Source organism: Choloepus didactylus, chromosome 4 (genome assembly GCF_015220235.1).
Source record: "Choloepus didactylus isolate mChoDid1 chromosome 4, mChoDid1.pri, whole genome shotgun sequence".
NCBI classification, from domain to species: domain Eukaryota; kingdom Metazoa; phylum Chordata; class Mammalia; order Pilosa; family Megalonychidae; genus Choloepus; species Choloepus didactylus.
This window is the reverse complement of record NC_051310.1, coordinates 153,811,079-153,836,970: the sequence shown is the minus strand read 5'-3', so window position 1 is coordinate 153,836,970 and position 25,892 is coordinate 153,811,079. Positions and strand designations below refer to the sequence as shown.

Below are 25,892 nucleotides of genomic sequence, written 5' to 3'. Positions count from 1 at the left end.
GAAAATTCACAAATACCTGGAGGTTAAACAACACACTCCTAAACAATCAGTGGGTTAAAGAAGAAATAGGAAGAGAAATTGCTAAATATATGGAGACGAATAAAAATGAGAACACAACATACCAAAACCTACAGGATGCAGCAAAAGCAGTGCTGAGGGGGAAATTTATAGCACTAAATGCATATATTAAAAAGGAAGAAAGAGCCAAAATCAAAGAACTAATGGATCAACTGAAGAAGCTAGAAAATGAACAGCAAACTAATCCTAAACCAAGTAGAAGAAAAGAAATAACAAGGATTAAAGCAGAAATAAATAACATAGAGAACAAAAAAACAATAGAGGGGATAAATATCACCAAAAGTTGGTTTTTTGAGAAGATCAACAAGATTGACAAGCCCCTAGCTAGACTGACAAAATCAAAAAGAGAGAAGACCCATATAAACAAAATAATGAATGAAAAAGGTGACATAACTGCAGATCCTGAAGAAATTAAAAAGATTATAAGAGGATACTATGAACAACTGTATGGCAACAAACTGGATAATGTAGAGGAAATGGACAATTTCCTGGAAGCATATGAACAACCTAGACTGACCACAGAAGAAATAGAAGACCTCAATCAACCCATCACAAGCAAAGAGATCCAATCAGTCATCAAAAATCTTCCCACAAATAAATGCCCAGGGCCAGATGGCTTCACAGGGGAATTCTACCAAACTTTCCAGAAAGAACTGACACCAATCTTACTCAAACTCTTTCAAAACATTGAAGAAAATGGAACATTACCTAACTCATTTTATGAAGCTAACATCAATCTAATACCAAAACCAGGCAAAGATGCTACAAAAAGGGAAAACTACCGGCCAATCTCCCTAATGAATATAGATGCAAAAATCCTCAACAAAATACTTGCAAATCAAATCCAAAGACACATTAAAAAAATCATACACCATGACCAAGTGGGGTTCATTCCAGGCATGCAAGGATGGTTCAACATAAGAAAATCAATCAATGTATTACAACACATTAAAAATTTGAAAGGGAAAAATCAATTGATCATCTCAATAGATGCTGAAAAACCATTTGACAAAATCCATCATCCGTTTTTGATAAAAACACTTCAAAAGGTAGGAATTGAAGGAAACTTCCTCAACATGATAAAGAGCATATATGAAAAACCCACAGCCAGCATAGTACTCAATGGTGAGAGACAGAAAGCCTTCCCTCTCAGATCAGGAACAAGACAAGGATGCCCGCTGTCACCACTGTTATTCAACATTGTGCTGGAGGTGCTAGCCAGGGCAATCCGGCAAGACAAAGAAATAAAAGGCATCCAAATAGGAAAGGAAGAAGTAAAACTGTCATTGTTTACAGATGATATGATCTTATATCTGGAAAACCCTGAGAAATCGACGATACAGCTACTAGAGCTAATAAACAAATTTAACAAACTAGCGGGATACAAGATTAATGCACATAAGTCAGTCATGTTTCTATATGCTAGAAATGAACAAACTGAAGAGACACTCAAGAAAAAGATACCATTTTCAACAGCAACTAAAAAAATCAAGTACCTAGGAATCAACTTAACCAAAGATGTAAAAGACCTATACAAAGAAAACTACATAACTCTACTAAAAGAAATAGAAGGGGACCTTAAAAGATGGAAAAATATTCCATGTTCATGGATAGGAAGGCTAAATGTCATTAAGATGTCAATTCTACCCAAACTCATCTACAGATTCAATGCAATCCCAATCAAAATTCCAACAACCTACTTTGCAGACTTGGAAAAGCTAGTTATCAAATTTATTTGGAAAGGGAAGATGCCTTGAATTGCTAAAGACCCTCTAAAAAAGAAAAACGAAGTGGGAGGACTTACACTCCCTGACTTTGAAGCTTATTATAAAGCTACAGTTGTCAAAACAGCATGGTACTGGCACAAACATAGACATATAGATCAATGGAATCGAATTGAGAATTCGGAGATAGACCCTCAGATCTATGGCCAACTGATCTTTGATAGGGCCCCCAAAGTCACTGAACTGAGTCATAATGGTCTTTTCAACAAATGGGGCTGGGAGAGTTGGATATCCATATCCAAAAGAATGAAAGAGGACCCCTACCTCACACCCTACACAAAAATTAACTCAAAATGGACAAAAGATCTCAAAGTAAAAGACAGTACCATAAAACTCCTAGAAGATAATGTAGGAAAACATCTTCAAGACCTTGTATTAAGCGGCCACTTCCTAGACTTTACACCCAAAGCACAAGCAAGAAAAGAAAAAATGGATAAATGGGAACGCCTCAAGCTTAGAAGTTTCTGCACCTCAAAGGACTTTCTCAAAAAGGTAAAGAGGCAGCCAACTCAATGGGAAAAAATTTTTGGAAACCATGTATCTGACAAAAGACTTATATCTTGCATATATAAAGAAATCCTACAACTCAATGACAATAGTACAGACAGCCCAATTACAAAATGGGCAAAAGATATGAAAAGACAGTTATCTGAAGAGGAAATACAAACGGCCAAGAAACACATGAAAAAATGTTCAGCTTCACTAGCTATTAGAGACATGCAAATTAAGACCACAATGAGATACCATCTAACACCAATTAGAATGGCTGCCATTAAACAAACAGGAAACTACAAATGCTGGAAGGGATGTGAAGAAATTGGAACTCTTATTCATTGCTGGTGGGACTGTATAATGGTTCAGCCACTCTGGAAGTCAGTCTGGTAGTTCCTTAGAAAACTAGATACAGAGTTACCATTTGATCCAGCGATTGCACTTCTCGGTATATACCCGGAAGATCGGAAAGCAGTGACACGAACAGATATCTGCACGCCAATGTTCATAGCAGCATTATTCACAATTGCCAAGAGATGGAAAGAAACCAAATGTCCTTCAACAGATGAGTGGATAAATAAAATGTGGTATATACACATGAAGGAATACTACGCGGCAGTAAGAACGATCTCGTGAAACATATGACAACATGGATGAACCCTGAAGACATAATGCTGAGCGAAATAAGCCAGGCACAAAAAGAGAAATATTATATGGTATCACTAATGTGAACTTTGAAAAATGTAAAACAAATGGTTTATAATGTAGAATGTAGGGGAACTAGTAATAGATAGCAATTAAGGAAGGGGGAACAATAATCCAAGAAGAACAGATAAGCTATTTAACGTTCTGGGGATGCCCAGGAATGACTATGGTCTGTTAATTTCTGATGAATATAGTAGAAACAAGTTCACAGAAATGTTGCTATATTAGGTAACTTTCTTGGGGTAAACTAGGAACATGTTGGAAGTAAAGCAGTTATCTTAGGTTAGTTGTCTTTTTCTTACTCCCTTGTTATGGTCTCTTTGAAATGTTCTTTTATTGTATGTTTTTTGTTTTTTTTTTAATTTTTTTTTCATACATTGATGTAAAAAAAAAAAAAAAAAAAAGGAAAAAAATATGTAGAGCCCCCTTGAGGAGCCTGTGGAGAATGCAGGGATATTGGCCTACCCCACCTGGATGGTTGCTAACATGACCACAGACATAGGGGACTGGTGGTTTGATGGGTTGAGCCGTCTACCATAGGTTTTACCCTTGGGAAGATGGTTGCTGCAAAGGAGAGGCTAGGCCTCCCTATAATTGTGCCTAAGAGCCTCCTCCCGAATGCCTCTTTGTTGCTCAGATGTGGCCCTCTCTCTCTAACTAAGCCAACTTAAAAGGTGAAATCACTGCCCTCCTCCCTACGTGGGATCAGACACCCAGGGGAGTGAATCTCCCTGGCAATGTGGAATATGACTCCCGGGGAGGAATGTAGACCTTGCATCGTGTGACGGAGAACATCTTCTTGACCAAAAGGGGGATGCGAAAGGAAATGAAATAAGCTTCAGTGGCAGAGAGATTCCAAAAGGAGCTGAGAGGTCACTCTGGTGGGCACTCTTATGCACAATTTAGACAACCCTTTTTAGGTTCTAAAGAATTGGGGTAGCTGGTAGTGGATACCTGAAACTATCAAACTACAACCCAGAACCCATGAATCTCGAAGACAATTGTATAAAAATGTAGCTTATGAGGGGTGACAATGGGATTGGGAAAGCCATAAGGACCACACTCCACTTTGTCTAGTTTATGGATGGATGAGTAGAAAAATAGGGGAAGGAAACAAACAAACAAACAGACAAAGGTACCCAGTGTTCTTTTTTACTGCAATTGCTCTTTTTCACTTTAATTATTATTCTTGTTATTTTTGTGTGTGTGCTAATGAAGGTGTCAGGGATTGATTTAGGTGATGAATGTATAACTATGTAATGGTACTGTGAACAATCGAATGTACGATTTGTTTTGTATGACTGCATGGTATGAGAATATATCTCAATAAAATGAAGATAAAAAATAATAATAAACCAGAAACACTGGGGCATGGAAAAAAAAAATGGAATGATGAAGAAATCTTGAGAACACTATAGTGACTGATATAAGACAGACACATAAGGACAAATATTGTATAGTCTCACTGATTGGAGCTAATTATAATATGTAAACTCATAGACATGAAATATAAGTTACCAGGATATAGAACAAAGCTAAAGAATGGGGAAGGGTTACTTTTTATGAGCAGAATGTTCAACTAGGTAGAACTTAAGTGTTTGGAGGTGACGGTAGCAAGTTGCGAGAATAACTAACAGTGCTGAATGGTGTGTGAATGTGATGGAAATGGGAAGCTCAGAGTCATATATGTCACCAGAAGGAAAGTTGGAGGTTAAAAGATGGGAATGTATAAAATAGTGATTCCTGTGGTGGGCAATTGCGGTCGCAGTTGACTCGTCTGGGGGGGGGGGGCGGCCGGTTGCTAAATCCTAGGCTCTCAGGATTGCTTGGAGGGTACCGGCGGCGGGGGCTCTTTCCCGGAGGCGAGGGCGAGGCGGGGGACTTGGCCAGGTCCCCGGCGGAGGCGTGCAAAGTATGGAGGGCGGCGAGAAAGGAACAGGCGGGACACGATTCTTTTAGGGTGAAGAAACCAAGAGAGAGAGTTTATTAGGGGAGAGTACAAGCTTATATCGGGCATTTAGAGGGCGGGGTAGCTGTAGAGGTTAAAGGCTTGGATTGGTTCTGAGAGGGCGCGGAGGTTGATTGAAAAGGGGCGAGAGTTGCTCTGGTAACGGTGTCTGGCAACAATGTATGCGCACTGGTGGTAATGGGAGTTGCACTGGCAACGGGGAGTGTCCGGGCAAGATAAGGGGGTGGGGAAAAGGCGGTTCCCTCCGGCAAGCCTCCCCTAACAGTGGTATTTTGGGTGAGGAAATGGGGCCTGCCTCCGGCCTCACTTTCCCAGGCCCGGGGGGCTGCGGAGGGCGCTGTCGCCCGTGCCCACCACCCTCCCCAGGGGCTGATCAGGTCCCCCAGCCCAGGCCCGCCAAGTTGAAGCACGTAATCAGTGTCCCGCATTTCCCCCTTCTTTTCTAATTAAAGGAAGAAGCTTACCGGAGAGGCCCGCTAAGGGATGAGGGAAGGGGGAGGCCGGGGAGGGGAAAAGGGGTTGACGGTGGCTCAGCGAGGCTGGAGCTCGGCGTTGGTGTGGCGCCCGGGCGCTCGACAGGGGCCTTGCTGCTTGCGGGATGGACGAGGGTGGGGGGTTTAAAGTTGGAGGTTCAGAGAAGCTGGAGCTTGAGGTTGGTGCGATGTTCAGACGATCGAGAAGGGCCTCGCGGTCGGCGGGTTGACCGGTGGCGGTGAGGTCACGGAGGGTTGGTTGTCATTTCGGAGTAGGGAACGTCAGAGGTGGCGAGTCGCTGGTACTGGACTTGCACGAACGAGGAAAATAGCATCCGTTTGTTTCCTTACAAGCTGGACAATTCTGCGGATAATGCAGGGTCCTAAGGTGAGAGCTAGAATAATCATTAGTAGGGGGCCGAGGAGAGGGAGGAGGTAAGGGAGGAGGGGGGTAAAGATGTGGGACCAATAGCTGGTGGCTTCACGGTCTCTTTTGCGTTGTTCCAGTCCCTCTCGGACCTTCTTTAGGCTGTCCTCGGCGAGACCTGTGGAATTGGCATATACACAGCACTCTTCTTCTAGGGCGGCGCAAAGGCCTCCTTCTTTGAGGAGGAGAAGGTCGAGACCTCGGCGGTTTTGGAGCACTACCTCAGAGAGGGAATTGACAGAATTTTTAAGATGGGAAATAGCGTCTTGTAGGTGACGAATGTCCTCGTCAACAGCCGCCCGGAGGTGAGTTAGGGCGGAGCCTTGACTGGCTAATGCAGCGATTCCGGTGCCAGCGCCTGCAAGACCTAGGAGGGAGGCAATCGTGAGGACGGTGATGGGCTCTCGCTTTTGCAGTGGGGCAGAAGCTGCAGTTGTTTTCAGGCGGAGGAAGAAGTCTTCCTCGCTATGGTATAGGACCCTAGGGATGAGGACAATTAGGAGGCAAGTTTCATTAGTTGTATTGAGGGTTTGCACGTTAAGGCAGGGGGTAAGTCCTGTAGAGGAGCAGAGCCATTGGGAGGAGTTATGAGGGATGAGAAATTTTGCAGAGCTGCTGGGAGATGAGTAGTCGGCGCAAGCTGTGAGGTTGGGAGAGTTACTTGAGCGAGGGCGGATGCACTTTCCTGTAAAGGAGACTGAATGAAAGGTTAGGGGGACGGCAGAGGTATTCCAATTGCATTCCGAGGGGCTGTCCTCTGTGTTTTCTGAAAAGGAGAGGTTGGAGGCAACTGGCTCATACAGGGGGGAGGAAGTGGAGAGGCAAAGCCAACAAGAGGAGGTAAGATTAGGGTTGGAGGAATTCACTGAGGTGAAGGCCGCTTGGATAAGGCTGAGGAGGGGAGAGGAGTAACGGGCGGGGGGCGGACGAGGTTGGGGTGGTGGTGTTGGCAACGCGCCGTTTGCAGCTGAGGTGCGGTTTCCGGGTGTGCTGCTTGTACTCGAGGTGCGGCTGGGAGGCTGTGGAAAAAGGGGGTTAATGACTTGGTTGGGACCTATGCCAGAGGGTGTTTTTAATGCAGTATTTTGGCCTGGTTGGTTTGCAGCCTCTTTTTTTATGAGAATAAGTGATCCTCGGTCGGCTCCTTTCTTATAGATTCTGAAGCCCCAAGTTCGACCGAGTAACCAGGAGGGATCAGTAGGGAGCTGCACACTGAGATTTAAATGTGAGCAGGTACCTGTAGGTGCAAAAGCGAGAACCCAGTCATTTAGACTTTTTTCCCGCAAGGGGAGAATGGCTTGTTTACAGGGGGGGTTAGCCCCTTCTAGAATGAGTTCTCGGGTGAGAGCTAGCTGGGCTTGGGGGTTGCTAACTTTTCTAGCGCAGGTTTCTTCGACCCTGGATACGAAGGTGGCGAAAGGTTCGTTTGGCTCCTGGAGGAGCTTGGTAAAGTTGTCAGGTTGACGGGCAGAGCAGTTGGCAAACGCGCGTAAGGTGATGCCTCTGAGGATAGTCCAGAAGGTGGCAGGGACATTAATATAAGCAGATGCATCTAGAAACGCTCCCGTGCCTAGATAGGCTTCGGGGTGATGATAGACTCCAGTGGCTGCGTCTTGCTCACTTTGCTTAGCTGCTTCCGCCTGGAAGTGAGCACGCCAATCAACAAACTGGCCGGGGTTAAGAATGGAACAGGCAAGCGAGGCCCAGTCTTGGGGGATGCAAAAGTCCATGCCGAGATCCTGCAGTATTTGGGAAGCGTATGGGCTACCTAACCCGTCCTCCTTGACGGCCCTGCGAAGCTGCTTAATAGTATCAGAGTCAATGGGATACCAGTCATACGGTTTCTGTGGTGTGGGGGTAAGGTTAAGAGGAAAGCAGCGAAAGGCACGAGAGAAAGGAGGACGCGCTTGCAGAGGGCTTGGCGCGGGAGTGGGGGTAGGGGGAGCGTTGCCCCAAGGGTTGCCTTGAGGTGTAGAAGGCAGCCAGGGGTTGTTAGTCGGCAGGGTGGGAGGAGCGGCGGCAGCTGCCGGTAGCGGCTCCGAGGGGGAGCTCGCCGGAGGGGGAGGTGGAAGTGGGAGGCCCCAAGCGTCGCAAGATGGCGGCGCGGTGGGAGTGGCTAAGGCATAAGATGGTGGACTAGCTCCGCCCTGTGAAAGGGCGGGGTAAAGCGCTTGCGGTTTCCGGCCCAGCTTAGGGCTGACGTCATCGCCGGAGCACTTCCTCCCCTCGATGGAAGAAGAAGGAGGAGGAGGAAGTTCGCCATCTTGGCGAGGCTCAGTGTTATTTTGTTTTTTGGGAGTCACTTCGAGCGCGTTGTTAATCTGCTCGACTAAGGACTCTGTGTCCGAATCGTGGTCTACATTAGTATCGCTGTCTGAATCTGTTGACTGGGTTGATAGGGCCTCCTTGGATTTAATGGGGCCTCGATCAGGGGGGAGGGAGCCTTGAAGGCAGGAGCGGACGGTTATTAAGGTGGGGAGCAAGCCGGGAGGGAAGCGCTTGCTCTCATGTTCCATGGCGTTGGTGACCCGATCAATAAGGCGATCATAAGTAACAGGGTCCCAAAGATGGCAAGTGGTGAGCCATGGGTTAAAGGGCAGCAGGAGGTCCCAGTATACTTGCAGCTGCCGGACAGACACCTTACAGTGATGTGTGTCTAGGAGACCAGCCAGAGCACGAACTTGGGGTGCTTGGCGTGCAGATAGACGATTACCCATAGCGGAGTGAGAAAAGAAAAAAAAAGAGGGGGGTTGATTATTGAGTAAAGAAAATGAGGTAAACCGTGGTCGCGAGGCCGAAGGAGACGGCGAGAATAGAAGGCAGGAGCCTCTAGTAGCGAGAGCAGTTTGGGGGGGGGCGGTCGCAAAGAGGCACACCGCGCGAAACAAAGAAACAAAGACACAAAGGACCACAGCAAAGTAATGGAGGGGAAGAGGGAAAGCTACTGGAGGAAGAGTGTTAGGAGGAATGGGGGGACATAGGAAGAGAAGACGAAAGGTAGTCGGGGGCAAAAGCCAGGTTAATGCGGGAAAGGAAGAGCGGCCCGGGCGCGGAGCGGCGTGGGAGAGGCGGCTCCAGACGTGGAGCGGCGAGGGAGAGGCGGCTCCGCGGGGCGGCGAGGGAGAGGCGGCCCTTACTTTGCAGGCGAGGAGAAGGGGAGCTGGAGAGGCGTCCGGGCGAGCGGGTGGTTTTACTGGACCGCTGCGTGGAGAGGACTTTTAATTCCAGGGGCCCCACGTTGGGCGCCAGTTGTGGTCGCAGTTGACTCGTCTGGGGGGGGGGGGGCCGGTTGCTAAATCCTAGGCTCTCGGGATTGCTTGGAGGGTACCGGCGGCGGGGGCTCTTTCCCGGAGGCGAGGGCGAGGCGGGGGACTTGGCCAGGTCCCCGGCGGAGGCGTGCAAAGTATGGAGGGCGGCGAGAAAGGAACAGGCGGGACACGATTCTTTTAGGGTGAAGAAACCAAGAGAGAGAGTTTATTAGGGGAGAGTACAAGCTTATATCGGGCGTTTAGAGGGCGGGGTAGCTGTAGAGGTTAAAGGCTTGGATTGGTTCTGAGAGGGCGCGGAGGTTGATTGAAAAGGGGCGAGAGTTGCTCCGGTAACGGTGTCTGGCAACAATGTATGCGCACTGGTGGTAATGGGAGTTGCACTGGCAACGGGGAGTGTCCGGGCAAGATAAGGGGGTGGGGAAAAGGCGGTTCCCTCCGGCAAGCCTCCCCTAACAGTGGTATTTTGGGTGAGGAAATGGGGCCTGCCTCCGGCCTCACTTTCCCAGGCCCGGGGGGCTGCGGAGGGCGCTGTCGCCCGTGCCCACCACCCTCCCCAGGGGCTGATCAGGTCCCCCAGCCCAGGCCCGCCAAGTTGAAGCACGTAATCAGTGTCCCGCAGGCAATGTCTGTGATTAACTGTACAAATATTAGAAATCTCTTTCATGAACTAAAACAAATGCATGACACTATAAATAGAAATTAATAATAGAGGGGCATATAGGGGAAAAAAAAACCTATTGCAAACTATATACTATAGTTCCTAGTATTTTAACATTCTTTCATCAACAGTAACAAATGTACTATACAAATAGTATGAGTCAATATTGGAAGGGGTTGGTTAGGGGTATGGGAGGATTTGAGTTTCCTTTTTTTGTCTTTACTTCTTTTCTGGAGTAATGAAAATGTTCTAAACATTCAAAAAAAATTAATTGTGGTGGTGGATGCACAGCTGCATGATGGTACTGTGGGCAATTAATTGGTTGTGCACTTTGGATCTTTGGTTAATTGTACGGTATGTGAACAATCTCAACTTAAAAAAATTAAAAACAAAACAAAAGAAACAAACAAACAAAAAACACAACTCCATGCTCTCACTCTCATATCCTGCTTCCTTCAAATCAATAAATACCTTCGTCCTAGTTCCTAACCTGACATCTTTTACCTGTTTTTCAAAATCCGAAGCTACCACTTGAATACCTTCCTTCTCCTCTCTAATCTGGGGTGGGTTTCCCTCCATAGGACCTTTTGCAAACCTCTACCATAGTGCTAATCACACTGTATCTAATCACATACCCTATCAATATAGGTCTGTCTCCCCTACTAAATTTTAAACTTCTTGGCAACAAAGAAACATATCTTGTTCACCAGTGACTGGACTAGAACCTTATTCCTCCAGTATTCAGTAAAGTTTGTTTGTTGAATTCATTAAAAAAAAAAACACAAAATCATCCTTTTCCTGCCCTACTCCGCTCCGCCCTTTCCTTCCCCTATTGTCCCCTCACCCCTTCCCCCCTCGGCCCGTGGGAGCCTGTTGGGTCGAGGTTTGGTATCTCAGGCGGGAGGTGGGGGGGTGGGGAGGCAGCGACCGCGATGGCGCCTCAGAAGCAGGGCGGTGGGCGGGGCCCAGCGCGGGGTCCCGAGGAGGCAGTTTCTGGGGGTTCCGCGGCGGAGGGAGGGTGGGGGTGGGGGTGAGGGGGCGGCTTCCGGCGGCAAATCCAGTGGCGGGGACTGTGGCGGCGGCGGCCGCGGCGGCTGAAACTGGAGCACGTCCGGTTTCCAGGCCTTTGTGAAAACAACACACATCTGTAGATTTCTTCCAACTCGAAATCACATAGCACCAATTATTTTTGCACAGAACTCTTATGTGACTCATCGAAACTCCCAAACAAACATCAAAAGGAAACTGTTTAAAGTTGATATGTTATGAAAAGTACAGAAAATGAAAGGAGAGCAAGAATCTCATAGCTCCTTGTCAGTTCATCTGCAGCTTACAATTACTGGTTTCTTCCATAAAAAGCAGCCATCACAAAACTCAAAAAATGAACAAAATTCTGTTACCCTGGAAGTCCTGCTTGTAAAAGTTTGCCACAAGTACAAAAAGGATGTAAGTTGGCCAATAAGGCAAGTTCCCACAGGTAAAAAGTAGGTGCCTTTGACCCCCCTGAGGAGCTGGGGGAGGATGCAGAGGTGTGGGACTTCCTCACCTGGATCCTTGCTGATGTTCTCACAAACATTGGGGACTGACAGCTTGATATGCTGAGCCCTCTGTCTTGGGGCTGCCTCTATGAAGCTTGTTGCTGCAAGGAGAGGCTAACCCTGCTTATAATTGTGCCTAAGAGTCTCCCCATGAGTACCTCTTTGTTCCTCAGATGTTGCCCTCTGGCTCTCTAAGCCACCTTGGCAGGTGATGATCCTCTCCCCCTTACATGGGACCTGACTCCCAGGGGTGTAAATGTCCCTGGCAACGCAGGATGTGACTGGTGGGGATGAATCTGGACCTGGCACTGTGGGATTGAGAACAACTTGACCAAAAGGGGGATGTGAAATGAAATGAAATAAAGATACAGTGGCTAAGAGATTTCAAATGGAGTTAAGAGGTCATTCTGGTGGGCATTCTTACACACTATATAGATAACACTTTTTAGGTTTTAATATATTGGAATAGCTAGAAGTAAATACCTGCAACTACCAAACTCCAACCCACTAGCCTTGAGTCTTGAAGACGATTGTGTAACAATGTAGCTTACAATGGGTGATAATAAGTGTGATTGTGAAAACCCTGTGCATCGCATTCACTTTATCCAGTGTTTTCATGAATGAGTAGAAAAATGGCGACAAAACCTAAGTGAAAAATAGGGTGGGATGGGGGGGAGGGTGATCTGGGTGGGGTTTTTTTGTTTGTTTTTTTTTTAATTCTGATTCCGATTCTTTCTGGCATAAAGAAAATGTTCAAAAATAGATGGGGGTGATGAATGCACAGCTATAAGATGGTAGGTACTGTGAACAGTTGATTGTATGGTATGTGAATATTTCTCAATAAAACTGAATTAAAAAAACAAAAGTAGGTGCCTTTGAATCCTGACCTCAATGAAACAAAACCTGAAAATTTCCCATCTCGTCCAGTTTCCAGTAATGAATCTGAACCTAGTAACAGCCGTGTGGTGAAGTCTTACTCACTGCTATTTAGAGTGACTGGTCCAGGAAGAAGAGAGTTTAATGGATGTCGTTGAAGACCTTCCAGCTAGAGAAGAAAACAAAGCCGTGAAGATGGGGAAAAGACATCTGTTGAACAAATGACGGTATTTGATAAAAACAGTCGCTTACAGCTTTTAGATGGGGAATATGAAGTAGCCATATGGGAAATGGAAAAAAAAGTGTCCAATAAGCAAGAAAAGAGCAACATAGAAAACTATTCTTGATGGGAAGTGGCTGCCTCCATTTAAACATTTTCTCAGGGACCTACCTTACAGTTCACTCTTCTGTCGAAAGGGGGCGCCAGAGATCTATCTACAGCTCCTATAGCCAAGCCTCTTGTCACTAGAAATTGAGTCTCTCCATCTAGGAAACAAACCTGGTTCAGTTAAGCCTACTCAAACTATTGCTGTTAAGAAATCATTGGCTCCAGATCTACAAACAAGAAAAGAAAAAGATACTTCAAATGAAAACCAGCAAAAATGAATAATATTTTATCAGTTCCTTTATAACAACAATACAAGACAGCAAACTGAAGCAAGAGATGATCTACATTGTCCTTGGTGCACTCTGAACTGCCGCAAACTTTACAGCTTACTGAAGCATCTTAAACTCTGCCATAGCAGATTTATCTTCAATTATGTTTATCATCCAAAAGGTGCTAGAATAGATACATCTATCAATGAGTGTTATGATGGCTCCTATGCAGGAAATCCTCGGGATGTTCGTCGCCAACCTGAATTTGCCCTTAGTCGCAATAGACCATTAAAGAGAACACCTATCATGCACTTTCTTCTATGCAGGGCAAAATGAACAAAAGCAAGCAAGTCTGAAGTTCTTGAATCTGAAGATGGAGAAGTGGAACAGCAACAATCATACAGTAGTGTACGTTCATACAATCATCTGTATTTCCATAGTGATACCTGCTTACCTCTCCGTCTACAAGATGTGGAAGTAGATAGTGAAGAGAAAAAGATCCGGAATGGCTAAGAGAAAAACAACATTACATAACTTGAAGAATTTGCTGATGTTAATCAAGGAGAGAAAGAAGTGATGAAGTTATGGAATCTCAATGTCATGAAGCATGGGCTTATTGCTGACAATCAAATGAATCATGCCTGTATGCTGTTTGTAGAAAATTATGGACAGAAAATCATTAAGAAGAATTTATTTTGAAATTTCATGCTTCCTCTAGTCAGCATCTGGAAACAGTTAGTGTCTCCAGGGTTTCAAAACAGAGCAAAACAACAAAACTCTGAAAAGACCTGACTCAATGTTATGGACAAAAACTGAAATTACATTCTATAGAATTTAACCTCTAGGAAGAGTTATATTTGTGTTTTTACTCATAGGTTCCAAACAGGCCCCGGGAGATGAAGTAAATGATTTCAACAAGGATATTGGTATAAGGGTTCTTCATATTTTGCAAGCATTGCATGTCTTATCAGTTTTATTAATGTCATTAAAACATTTCTCTAGTTTGAGCATGAAAAGCAATGCTTAAAGTTCTTTTAACTGTCTTATGAAATATATTGAATTGTTAATTATTTCATATATTTAAATTATAAGGTTTTTTACATCTGCGACTGTCTCTTTTTCTACTTTGTAATTGTTAAACATTTTCTAGGGGAGGGAAAATTGGAATGTGATTCCCTTTTTTAAAAATTGAAGATTTTTGTGAAATTATGTTGCATTATTATTTACAAGCAAACGTTCATCTTTGAGTTTGAAATCATTTATCAGTTTGGAATGAAACATTACAACATAAGACATTTTTCATTAAGATGTTTTACAGTTTTAAAATAACACTTCCATGTCTTATGCCTGTTTGAGAAGATATTAATTTTTTGCATTTTTGACAGTGAAATATCATGTTGGTTTATAACATTACTGACCATTTGTTTTTATATGGATAATTTTAGTGCATTGCACACCCAGTATAGTTTAAACTTGAACATTTTGCAGTTTCTGGTTCTTTTTCAATTAATCACATGGAAAATTCAGTTGTTCACCTCTTTTCATTACAATTGTAAACCAAGGGAGGAATGAGTTTGAGATTTTTAAGATGCCACTTTCAAGGGAAATAGTCTATAGATATGAACCAGAAAATGTTATAACTTCTTTTGTTGTTTTTTATAAGGTTGTCTTTGTAATATATTTCATGATTAGGATATCCAATATAGATAAGCCGACTTGAATTGTTTTGAACAATTTTGCCCTGTGTTATATGTGCTTTACACACATATTTGCATTTGGATTTTCTCCAATGTAAAGTGGTTTCACTACTGGCACACTAACAGGTTTTTATTCCAACTCCAAGCGCTGTGGTTGAGGAACATCACCTCAATTTTTTATTATCCTTAAAAATATTGCATTTTCATATTCTTTTTTTAATAAAGGACCAATGCTGCCGTAAATACAGGTATATTTAATTTTTAATTTCATCCCACCACCAACAGATGCAGTTCCCTGTTTTGTTAAAGAAGAGATATGGATCAAAGATTGGTGAAGGCGGGGCAAGATGGCAGACTGGTGAGCTGTATGTTTTAGTTACTCCTCCAGGAAAGTAGGTAGAAAGCCAGGAACTGTGTGGACTGGACACCACAGAGCAATCTGACTTTGGGCATACTTCATACAACACTCATGAAAACGTGGAACTGCTGAGATCAGCGAAATCTGAAAATGTCCAAAAACGGATTGTGGTGATGAATGCACAACTCTATGGTGGTACTGTGAACAGTTGATTGTACACCATGATGATTGTATGGTATGTGAATATATCTCAATAAAACCGAATTAAAAAAAAAAAAAAAAGAAGAGATATGTATGCTTTGTTGTAGGAGTGCTATGGATAAAAGATCTATAACATGTGCAGCTTCTTGTACCTGGTTTCTCTCACAAATGAGAGAAGTGTCACGTCCCCTGATTCCCATCACAAATGATGGGAACGTCTTGTGTTTGTCCTTGATTCCTGTCGCAAACGATGGGAACATCCTGCCTTGTTACAATCCAGCACTCTGTACATTTCATTCCCAAGGCCAGGGTTATCTGTTATCAGCATGCCTGCTAATTTTTGTTTCTTAAAGTTCAGCAAATCCTGCCTCCCTTCCTGCCTTCCCAATTGGCCTTGAGTTCTAGCATGACTCCCTACCCTGAAAATCTCAATAAAAGTCTACATGAGCATTGCTCAGGAAGACACGCCTCTTAAGTTGTTGTCACTCTTGCAACTTGTGCTCTGTCTCAAGTTATTTTTGCTGCATCACATGGGTCCTGCTGGTTCAGGTCCCCACAAGTGGTGCCCTGTGTGAGGAACCACTGAGTCTCTTCCCATTCATCAGCGAGGCAAACTGCACCCTGCTCGTTCATCAGGTGTCGCTGCCAGCTCGTCCAGTGGAAGTGATATTCATCTAGACTCATAATCATCCCAAGGTAAGGGACAGTAGTGTTCTCTTGAAATACCTGCCAATGTCCTTGACTCACCAAGAGCTTTCTTCTTTCTTATCATGAGCTCAGGACTTACTAAACAACAATCATTATATATCAAAACTTTACCACACTTCTTAAAGCTGCTAACTGCTCAGTTAAAGAAAATCATTATGCTGCAAACTATTCAGGCATATTGTCCATGGTTTCCTAACCAGCACTTTAAACTTAAAATTATGGGAACAAGTCAGTTACATCCTCAAAAAGAAACGAGCTAGGCAGCAGAATCCCAATTTCTACTCTAGTAACATGGGGACTAGTGTGCACTGTCCTATGACCCCTTCAATTGCCCATTCAGCCCACAGCTCCCCCTGAGGAGTCTGAAAATAAGGATGTAATTAGGTAGGAGGAAGATTGGCCGCCTTCACCTCCTCCACCTTTACAGGACAAGCAATACAAAACACAAACCCCTATAATCTTATTTGCATAGAAGGTTACTTAATGGAAAAAAAAATAAGAGAATACTTTGCCAGGTTACTAATTAAATTGGGAAAACTCCTCATAATCACAAAGCAAAGGCCCATAATCTTCCTAATATGTCCCACACCTACAGAGAAAGCTGCCTTATGGTACATAAAAGGGTGGACATAGAGGAGCAGCCATGGGATGGCAAATAGCAAAAACATTAAAAATCCCTCTCAAATACTCTAATTTAATAATTGTTATAAAAGATTGTAAAGCTTCTTTGTAACTTCACCCTCATTCAGTAATATAGTAATAGACATATACATAGAGCCAATATGCCTGGAAAGAATTTAACAAAACTAAGAAAACAAAATACATTCATAAATGTCAAAATTCATGCAAAGCTAAATCATTGTGTGTGTGTTTTTAGGAGAAACAAGGTAACACCTATACATTCCATTAATCCCTGCCAAAAGATTGTTTATTACTGTTTCAGAATGCATTAACTAAAATGTTTTAAATATTTAGCATTATTCTAACAAGTTTAATTTTAATGGTAATAGCATGTTGTATAAAAGGCATAAAGAGTGTTTTTCTAATTGAAAAGAAAAATAGTTTTGTCCTAAATAACTGATTGTTTAAAAATGTGGGATAAAGTTTGAATGGATACAGAAAGTTGCAGAAGGTTTGTGAAGGGGGAAATTTATTTCTGTAGTCAAAGTTAAAAAAATAGATACAGAAAGCTGCAAAAAGTTTGTGGAAAAAATTATTTCTGTGGTCAAAGTTAGAAAATGGTAAAGCCAGTAATATCAGTGCTTAACAATGGAACCTCATAACTTAAAGAAAAAAAGTGGTTTTGTAAAACAGAATAGCATTAAATATTCTAACCACCACCCAAAACAGTAATTACTGTTCAATATTGTGTGTATGCACCTAATAATTCACAAAATATAAACATTCCTCACCGTACTGCAAGCTCCTCACATTACTGTCTCCTGCTGTTTTACTGTCAACCTGGCCACTCTCTTCGTGCTTCTCCTATCCTACTTCTCATCACGGTAATTGTATGTTGTAAGATGTTTGCTTAAAAACAATTTCCAAAATCATTTTGGTAACTTTTAATATGAAATATTTTAAAAAATGTGCTTTTATTAAAAAAAGGTTTTTTTTAATTATTAAGGTTTTTTTTTAGTAAGAGGTTATAAAAAATGTTTTACTGAATAATCAATGTAAAAAGCAGAAAATCTGTTTTATCAAAATAACTTCTTGCACCTTATGTTAACTTCATTATGTCCTTGAATCTTTAAAAATATTGTCTTCTCATTTGTAAAAAAGCTGTCTTTTCCTTAACTTTAGTTAAAAAAAAATACTGTATGAAACCTAACAACTTTTAACATTTTGCTTTCTCAAGGTCAAGCCCTAAAGAATATCTTTTTGTTCCCAACAGTTACAAAGAATTGTTCTTTCACCTTGGGGAAAAAAAAAAAATGAAGTGCTAAAAATAATTAAATTCATGTAATATGTTATAAGTTGCAAAAGAAATGTTTAAACAATGTTATAAAAATTAACAACTTCTAACCTTCTTTTAGTACTGATCTGCATAACATCAAACAACAATGTAGTACCACTAGTTATGATTTCAGTTGTTTTTAAAGTATTATCTGTCACCAAAACAACCAAATTTCCCTGTAAGTTACATTATTTTACTCTAATGCTTCTCTAAAAATGCTTGCAGTTACCTACAAGTCAAAGCTTCATCTTCAACAACAAAGAAAGACTTTTAAAAAGAAACAAAGCAAATATATAAATTACGTTCTACCCATTATCAAACATAACCCTAATAAAAATGTAAAAAAAAGATTAAACCTCTGTTTTAATTAAAGTACCTGCATGTTTAAACCAGGCTGCTAATATTGTGCCTTCATGCTCTTCTCAAAAAACAAAAAAGGAGGAATATGGATTCTCCCCTGGAAATAATATAGCTACAACATTATTTACTTTAAATTTTTTAAATTGTGATGCCCTTCCCTACACAGACTTTAAGGAATTAAGAAAGAGTATTACAAACAATGGCCTCCAAGTCTCTTTTACAAAAAGGTATTTTAGATGCCATAACCAATAGCTATCAAATGTGTCCATGGGATTGGAAAGTTTTTTTTTCTTCCAGTTCTTTTTTTATACATCTTCAATAAACTCACCTTCTCACCAAAGCAAAGAAATCTGTTTCTCTGTTTAATGCGGAATCAAATGGGCTTAACTATTTAGAACCGTGTAGTGCAGCCTTAATCCATGTCTCTCGTCAGCTGCGGGACTCCCCTGGATGCCTCAGCTCTATGCCTAGCCTCTGCCCAGGAATTTTTCCTGGATGACGGGGGCTGGAGGATCCAGGTGAAGGCACCTGCCGTGGATGAACATCGGGCGCATCTAGGTAAAGGTGACTTTGAAATAGAGACTTTCCCTGTGCTGGGTAAGTTTGTGATCTTTTGTTTGCTGTGTTCACTTTGCTTTCTTTTATTAACCAGTTGTATTTAAGGAGCTCTACTCCAATGTTCTGTCTTTGTGATTTTTGTTAGTGTTGCTCAGCCATGGGAAACTCTCAAAGTGTGCCGGCTACATCTCTCTTAGAAACTATTCTTAATAATTGGTCTAAATTTAGAAAGTGTCATTAAAAAAATTTGAAAAAAATTGTTAGTACATTATTGCAACTCTATGTGGCCACAATATAAATTAAGTAAAAGGGGAAAATAGCCAAAAGATGGAATTCTGACCTTCAGGTAATTATCCAATTAAAAATGCATTACAAGAACTATAGTAGTAATGAATATTTCTTCCTTGATTTAAAATTAATGTATTCATTTAATATGAATATTATACATAAATTTATAATGCAGTTCTTTTTTCTTTTCTTTTTCTCTTCTCTCATTTCCCTTTACCTAACTTAAAGTGTATTAATAGTGATTAAACTTATATCTCAGTATTTAAGTAAGAGGTTATCAATGGGTAATTATCATTAAACTTAAAGAGAAATAAATAACACTCAAAGATGGAAAAAGTCACGTTTTTCGTATTGTTTTTTAGGAAGAGAGTTTGTACATTTTTAGTTGTATAAGAAATAGTTGTATCATGTTACATAAAAGTATGATTTTACTATTGTATTTATGTAGAAGTTAAATTATATAACTACATATGCCAAGTTGACAAAAGGTACTGAATTTTGCTTATTGTCAACTTGGTTAAACCAAAAGCCACATTTCCCAGAATCCCCTTCTCTAAATGATTCTGGATTAAAATTAACTAAAAGAAGAATTGTACAAGCTCTAATTCCTATAATAAGTCTCTTATTCTTACATTGTAACTCTGTATTCTAACACAATTATTGTTACCTAAAGTAATTCCAAAGTAAAAGAATTCTAGTTATTAAAGTTAGTTCTCAGATCTAAATAAATTAAAAGATATTAATAATCCTATTACCAATGGCAAATTGGGCAAAGGTAGCCCGTAACTTACAATACAAAAACAAGTATTTAAAAACTGTGTGCCCAAATGGTTTCTACCATAAAACAATTTAGTAAAAATAAGAGTAAAATTACCATAACTTAGTTTAGTTATTTCTAGATAAATTAGGAAATTGAAAGAAAAAATAATAATATGAAGGCTTAAATTTCCAGCTCAAAGTCTCATTAAGGAACCAAAAATCTTCCATGTAACCACAAAATTAAGATTTCTAAAAACCAAACACAAAATCTTATCTTATAAATGAATAAATTACAATGCAAACTGAATTTACAACTTCCACCCATGTAACCACAAAATTAAGATTTCTAAAAACCAAACACAAAATCTCATTTATAAATGAGTAAATTACAATGCAAACTGAATTTACAACTTCCACCTCTGCTTTAGTATCAAGCCTTCCAAAACAATTAAAGAAGAGAAATAATAATGTAGCTGTGCTAGCCTGTCAGTTTTTAAAATTAAGAAGTCAAGAAAAGAACAACCTGGCCATAGGGGTCCTTGCAAAAACCTAAAATTGCTGTAAAAACATCACAAGTAACTAATACAATTTAAAAACCAGCAAAAGTGCAAATTGTCAAACCAGTGTCACAGAATAACATCTCTAATGAGAAATCTAACTATAAGAACTTTAACTCCATCTCTCTATAGAAATCAAACTGCTGAGGGGCTTTGTTGCTCTCATATACTAACTAATGATTTTTGTTCTCATAGTAAAAAAACAACTATTCCTTCTAATGTAAAAGCATACTTAACAGAATTTCACCCCAAAACACTCAAGTACAATTTCCAAGTAATAAAAAGTAAAAAGTCTTAATATAATAACTAGGATAAATAATTCATATTCTTCAAGTCCTATATTAAAAGTTTATACTTCAGGAAAAGCTAAACAGTTAAAAGCTGTAAATATTTTCAGAAAAGCCAAACACTCCTCTCAACCTTATTAGATTTCAAACATAAATAAATCATGAGTGATGTAGCAATACCAAATACAGTCTTAATCAAATGTATACTTATCAACATAATGCAATAGTTAAACTAATTATAAAATAAAATTCAAAACCTGTATCAAATTAAATATAAATAAAAATAATCTCTTCTAAATTTTAATTTTTATGTAAGTAAAAAAGTGCATTATAGTACTCTTACAAAAGTCATAGTTTAGTAAAAATATTTTCAATAAAGTTATACAAACATTCAAGGTTAAGTTTCAATCTCTAATAACACTGTGAATACCTTCCTTTATTTTTAACTCACTGGTGGTTCTCCACCTGTATTTCATCACTCATGATTTAAATATATAAAATATAACTTAAATTAAACATACCCATCATACACTTAAAACCATTCTCAAAAAACAAAACTGGGGGAATATGGACCCTTCTGCAAGAAATACTATACTTTAGCGCTCTATACTTTAAATTTTTTAAATTGTGATGCTAATGGCCTTACTGTGGCAGAAGGTCATATCCAACACTCAGAGGGCCACTCTCACCCTAAAGCAAGGTGTTATATAAAGATCCCTTGGGTGACAGCTCTTGGATAGAACTTCAAGAACTCTTAAAATGGGGCAGAGTATATGCTTGTGTGCTTACTCCTATAGGTCTGCGGTGGTTTCCTGCATGGCATGTCAAACCATACCATGAACCCAGAAAATCAGCTTCCACACCCAATTCCATAGATGGAGAAGATGAGCCTGGCTAACAACAGAAATCATCACACACAGCCGCTCGTCTCTACAGTGCATGTACAGGGAGTAACCTGGGGTGGCCTCAAACAATTAGATCAAAAGGCCACCCAAATGTTGTGTAGCACCAGCACTCCCACTACTCCTGAAAATAGATCTCTTGCTTATCTCACAATTGTGTCCCATAATTCCTCTGAACCCTTTCCTGTTGATCATTGCCATATTAACTCTAAGTGGTATCCTTATTCAGTCAATGTAGTTTGAAACCCATGTAGAGCCTCAGTTCCTCGAGAAACTACTTTATTATATAATTATACTCTTTTTGGCTGGGGGCCTCAGAGCAATCTTGCCAGTCATGGTGAATATATTAACTTCTCCCAGTCCATCAATAGTAGCATTGCTTGGACTAATGGGAGACATTCAGGACCTATTCTCCATGTGCAAGCCTCATCAGTTAATGTTTCCAGCCCCTGGCATTATTGCCTTTGGAGGCTTGGTCTCCCTTTCTTCCCTCAAAATGTGTCTCATGGTAATTATACAAAAATGAATAACAGCTTTAGTATATCATTATCTACAAATAATACTGATTCAGTTATGATACATACCACACACCCCTTTATGTTTCTCATAGCTTCTTCTGCCAATGTACCTTATTCTCATAATCTATTTAATATTACAGTTCCCAACTCTATGGCTTCTTTTGCTTCTTGTATGTCAAATAGCAATGTTACCACTTATAATTTTGCTCATATCTTCGTCCTGCGCAGACAGGCCCAAGTTTGGGTGCTTGTTAATCTTACCAGCCCCCGGGAAAGCCCATCTGGTCTTTCTCAACTTAATCATGCTCCTGTTCAACTCTGAGTTAAAAGATCCTCGGAATGTTAATAGCTTTTATTATTTCAGCTGTTATCATTGCCGCTACTGCTGCCATTGCAGTAGCAGCCCTAGCCGAATCTGTACAAACTGCTCATATAGATAATCAAGTCATGACAAATTTCACTGAAGATATGCTATCTCAAACGCACATTGATAATAAAATTCTTACCTGTTTAGATGCCCTTGAAACTGCTGTCTTATGGAATGAAGAACATCAACAAGCTATAGCCACTCAGCTTGGCTTACAATGTGATTGGAATTATACAAAAATTTGTGTTACTCCTTTAGCATGGAATGAATCCTTAAATAATTGGACACAAATTAAAGCTCATCTGTTAGGCAATTCCATGACTAATGTGAATTCAGAAATCTCTACCCTTCAATGTAATCTTAAACAACTCACCCAAATATAATTGCTTACACAACAAATATTCAAAATATTAAATGACAATTTAAAATGGTTAAAATTGGTTTCATGGCCTCAACTTGCATATTTCAATTTTAACCGGTCTAAGTTTAATCTTCTGTCTTATTCTTATTTGCTCTTGCAGACTCACCATTAAACTCTTCCAAAGAATGCTTCATGCAGAAGCCAAGCTCGTTGCCTTCACCACTGCTGCAGCCTTTCCCAACCGCCCTTTGCCCCTCACTTCCATAAATAATAAAAAGAGGGGAAATATAGGAGTGCTATGGATAAAAGAGCTATAACATGTGCAGCTTCTTGTACCTGGTTTCTCCCACAAATGAGAGAAATGTCACATCACCTGATTCCCATCACAAATGATGGGAACATCTTGTGTTTGTCCTTGATTCCTATTGCAAATGATGGGAACATCTTGCAGTTTGTTCTTGATTCCTGTCGCAAATGATGTGAACATCCTGCCTTGCTACAATCCAGCACTCTGCACATTTCATTCCCAAGGCCAGGCTTATCTGTTATCAGCATGCCTGCCAATTTTTGTTTCTTAAAGTTCAGCAAATCCTGCCTCCCTTCTTGCCTCCCTTCCTGCCTTCCCAATCGGCCTTGAATTCCAGCATGACTCCCTAACCCGGAAATCTCAATAAAAGCCAAGATGAGCATTGCTCAGGAGGACACTCCTCTTGAGTTGTTTCCTCTTGCAACTTGTGCTCTCTCTCAAGTTATTTTTGCTGCATCACTGTGGGTCCTGGCAGTTTGGGTCCCCACAATTTGTAATGTTGTCTTCAGAAATTTATAAAATATAAGTACTGATTTGATTGGTCTTTAAAACCTGTATAATTGTGAGACTATTTAACTAATGTGGATGTGATTTGTCACCTAGTATTAAGTTCTTAGTCTGATTTTTGTGTTAAAAAATAGGAAAGAGGGAAACTGCAGTTTTCATTACGAACTTCTTGATTGGTAAGCTCTCCAAACGATGAGTTATAGTAAACTCTGATTATGCCTCTGGATAGTGGATTTCAAACATTTCTCTCAGGCTTTAATTTGCCAAAGCCATGCACATATGTAAAAAAAAAACTAGATTATTTTAGGGAAGTTGTAAGTGTAGAATGATTGTTTATGTCATTTCATGAGCAGTTATGCTTTTAATGCTTAAAAGAAGGCTAGCATTGTTTGCACAAAAAATTGGTGATTCCCTCCCCAAAATACTAATGAAATTACTTCTGTTGAGTAAACTTTTTATGTCATCTTATAATAAAAGCTGAAAAAATCCCTTTGTTTCTATTTATTTTAAAAATTCTTTTCTATATATACCCTTATAAGAGGTTTTGAAGAAACAGTAGATATAAAAAAAAAATTCAGTTCAAAAGAACGTTTGTTTTTACATTAAGTGTTTATTTGAAATCAAATGATTTTGAACCTAAAGTTCAATTATATAAAATCTATAAAAAACAAAAACCAAAAAGCCAATCATCCATAAAATGCAGGATTCCTATGCACACACCACCATCAACACCTTGCATTGCTATGGAACATTTCTTAAAATTGATGACAGCACTTTTTTATAGCTGTACTATTTTTTAACAATAGTTACCTTTGTTACAAGTGATGAATGATTATTAAAATAATATTGTCTATGACCTACAATAGGATTCACTGTGTTTTACAGCCCTATGTTTTATCTTTTAATTTTTATTCTAGTAATATATACATCCTAAGTTTTCCCCTTTTAACCCATTCACCTCAATAATTCAGTGCTGTTGATTACACTCACAATAATGTGCTGTCGTCACCACCATCCATTTCCAAATCTTTAGTATCAATCTAAATAGAAATTTTTTACAAGTTAAACATCAACTCTCCATTCTCTAACCCCAGTCTATCTCCTGGTAACTTATATTCTAGATACTAACTCTGTGAGTTTGCTTATTATAATTAGTTCACATCAGTGAGATAATACAATATTTGTCCTTTTATATCTGGCTTATTGTACTCAACATAATGTTCTCATGGTTCATCCATGTTGTCTCATGCTTCAGGACATCATTCCTTCCTACTGCTGAATAATATTCCATTGTATGTATAACTACTTTTTGTTATCCACTCATCGACTGTAGGACACTCAGGTTGCTTCATCTTTTGGCAACTGTGAATAATGCTGCAATGAACACTGGTGTGCAAATATCTGTTCAAGTCCCTGTTTTCAGTTCTTCTGGGTATATACCTAGTTGTGGGATTGCCAGATCGTATGGCAATTCTATGCTTAGCTTCCTGAGGAACCACCAAACTGTCTTCCAGAGTGGCTGCACCATTTTACATTTGCACAAGCAATGAATGAGTGTTCCTATTTTTCCACATCCCCTTCAACACCTGTGTTAGCTGTTATTTTAGAAGTGGCTACATTAGGGGATGTGAAATGATATTTCATTGTGGTTTTGATTTGCATTTCCCTGATAGCTAGTGGTGTTGAGCATCTTTTCATGTGCTTTTTAGCCACTGTATTTCCTCTTTGGAGAAATGTTTACTCAAGTTTTTGCCCATTTTTAATTGAGTTGTTTGTTTTCTAATTGTAGAGTTATAGGATTTCTTTTTATATTCTGGTTATTAAACACTTATCAGATATGTAGTTGCCAAACGTTTTCTCCCATTGAGCATGTTGTCTTTTCATTTTTGTGGCAAAGTCCTTCAATGCACAAAAGTTTTCAATTGTGGTGTAAAATATAAGAAACCATTGCCAATGGCAAGATCTGGAAGATGCTTCCTTACATTTCTCCTAGGAGTTTTATGGTCCTGGTTCTTATATTTATGTCTTTGATCCCATTAGACTAGATTTTTGTATATGGTATGAGATATGGGTCCTCTTTCACTGTTTTGCATATGGATGTCCAGTTTCTCCCAGCACCATTTGTTGAAGAGACTGTTCTTTGTCAACTGAGTTGATTTGGCAGCCTTGTCAGAAATTAATTAGCATATATGAATGAAATGGACTTGGTTAGGACTAAGGAAAATCAGACTAAAGAGTAAAGAATGATACTGATTGTGTTTTAAAACTTCAACTGAGTGACACCAAAGGAACAGATGTTTATCTGGTGGAAAATCTGTATTTTCTGTAGCAAGT

At 40.2% G+C, this 25,892-nt stretch overlaps 1 long non-coding RNA gene and 2 pseudogenes across 2 annotated transcripts; 2 read left to right on the top strand and 1 right to left on the bottom strand.

Moving 5' to 3' along the window:
* LOC119532233 overlaps window positions 1–25,892 on the bottom strand; it is a 70,023-nt pseudogene that overhangs the window by 6,433 nt on the left and 37,698 nt on the right.
* LOC119530932 lies at window positions 10,788–13,658 on the top strand (annotated as a pseudogene).
* Window positions 15,595–24,046, top strand: LOC119532234. Of its 2 annotated transcripts, none has more exons than XR_005216497.1 (3): window positions 15,595–15,818; window positions 18,581–18,744; window positions 22,905–24,046. It is a non-coding gene; the product is annotated as an uncharacterized LOC119532234 (long non-coding RNA). The 2 variants fall into 2 exon arrangements; XR_005216496.1 differs by having other exon boundaries at window positions 21,394–24,046.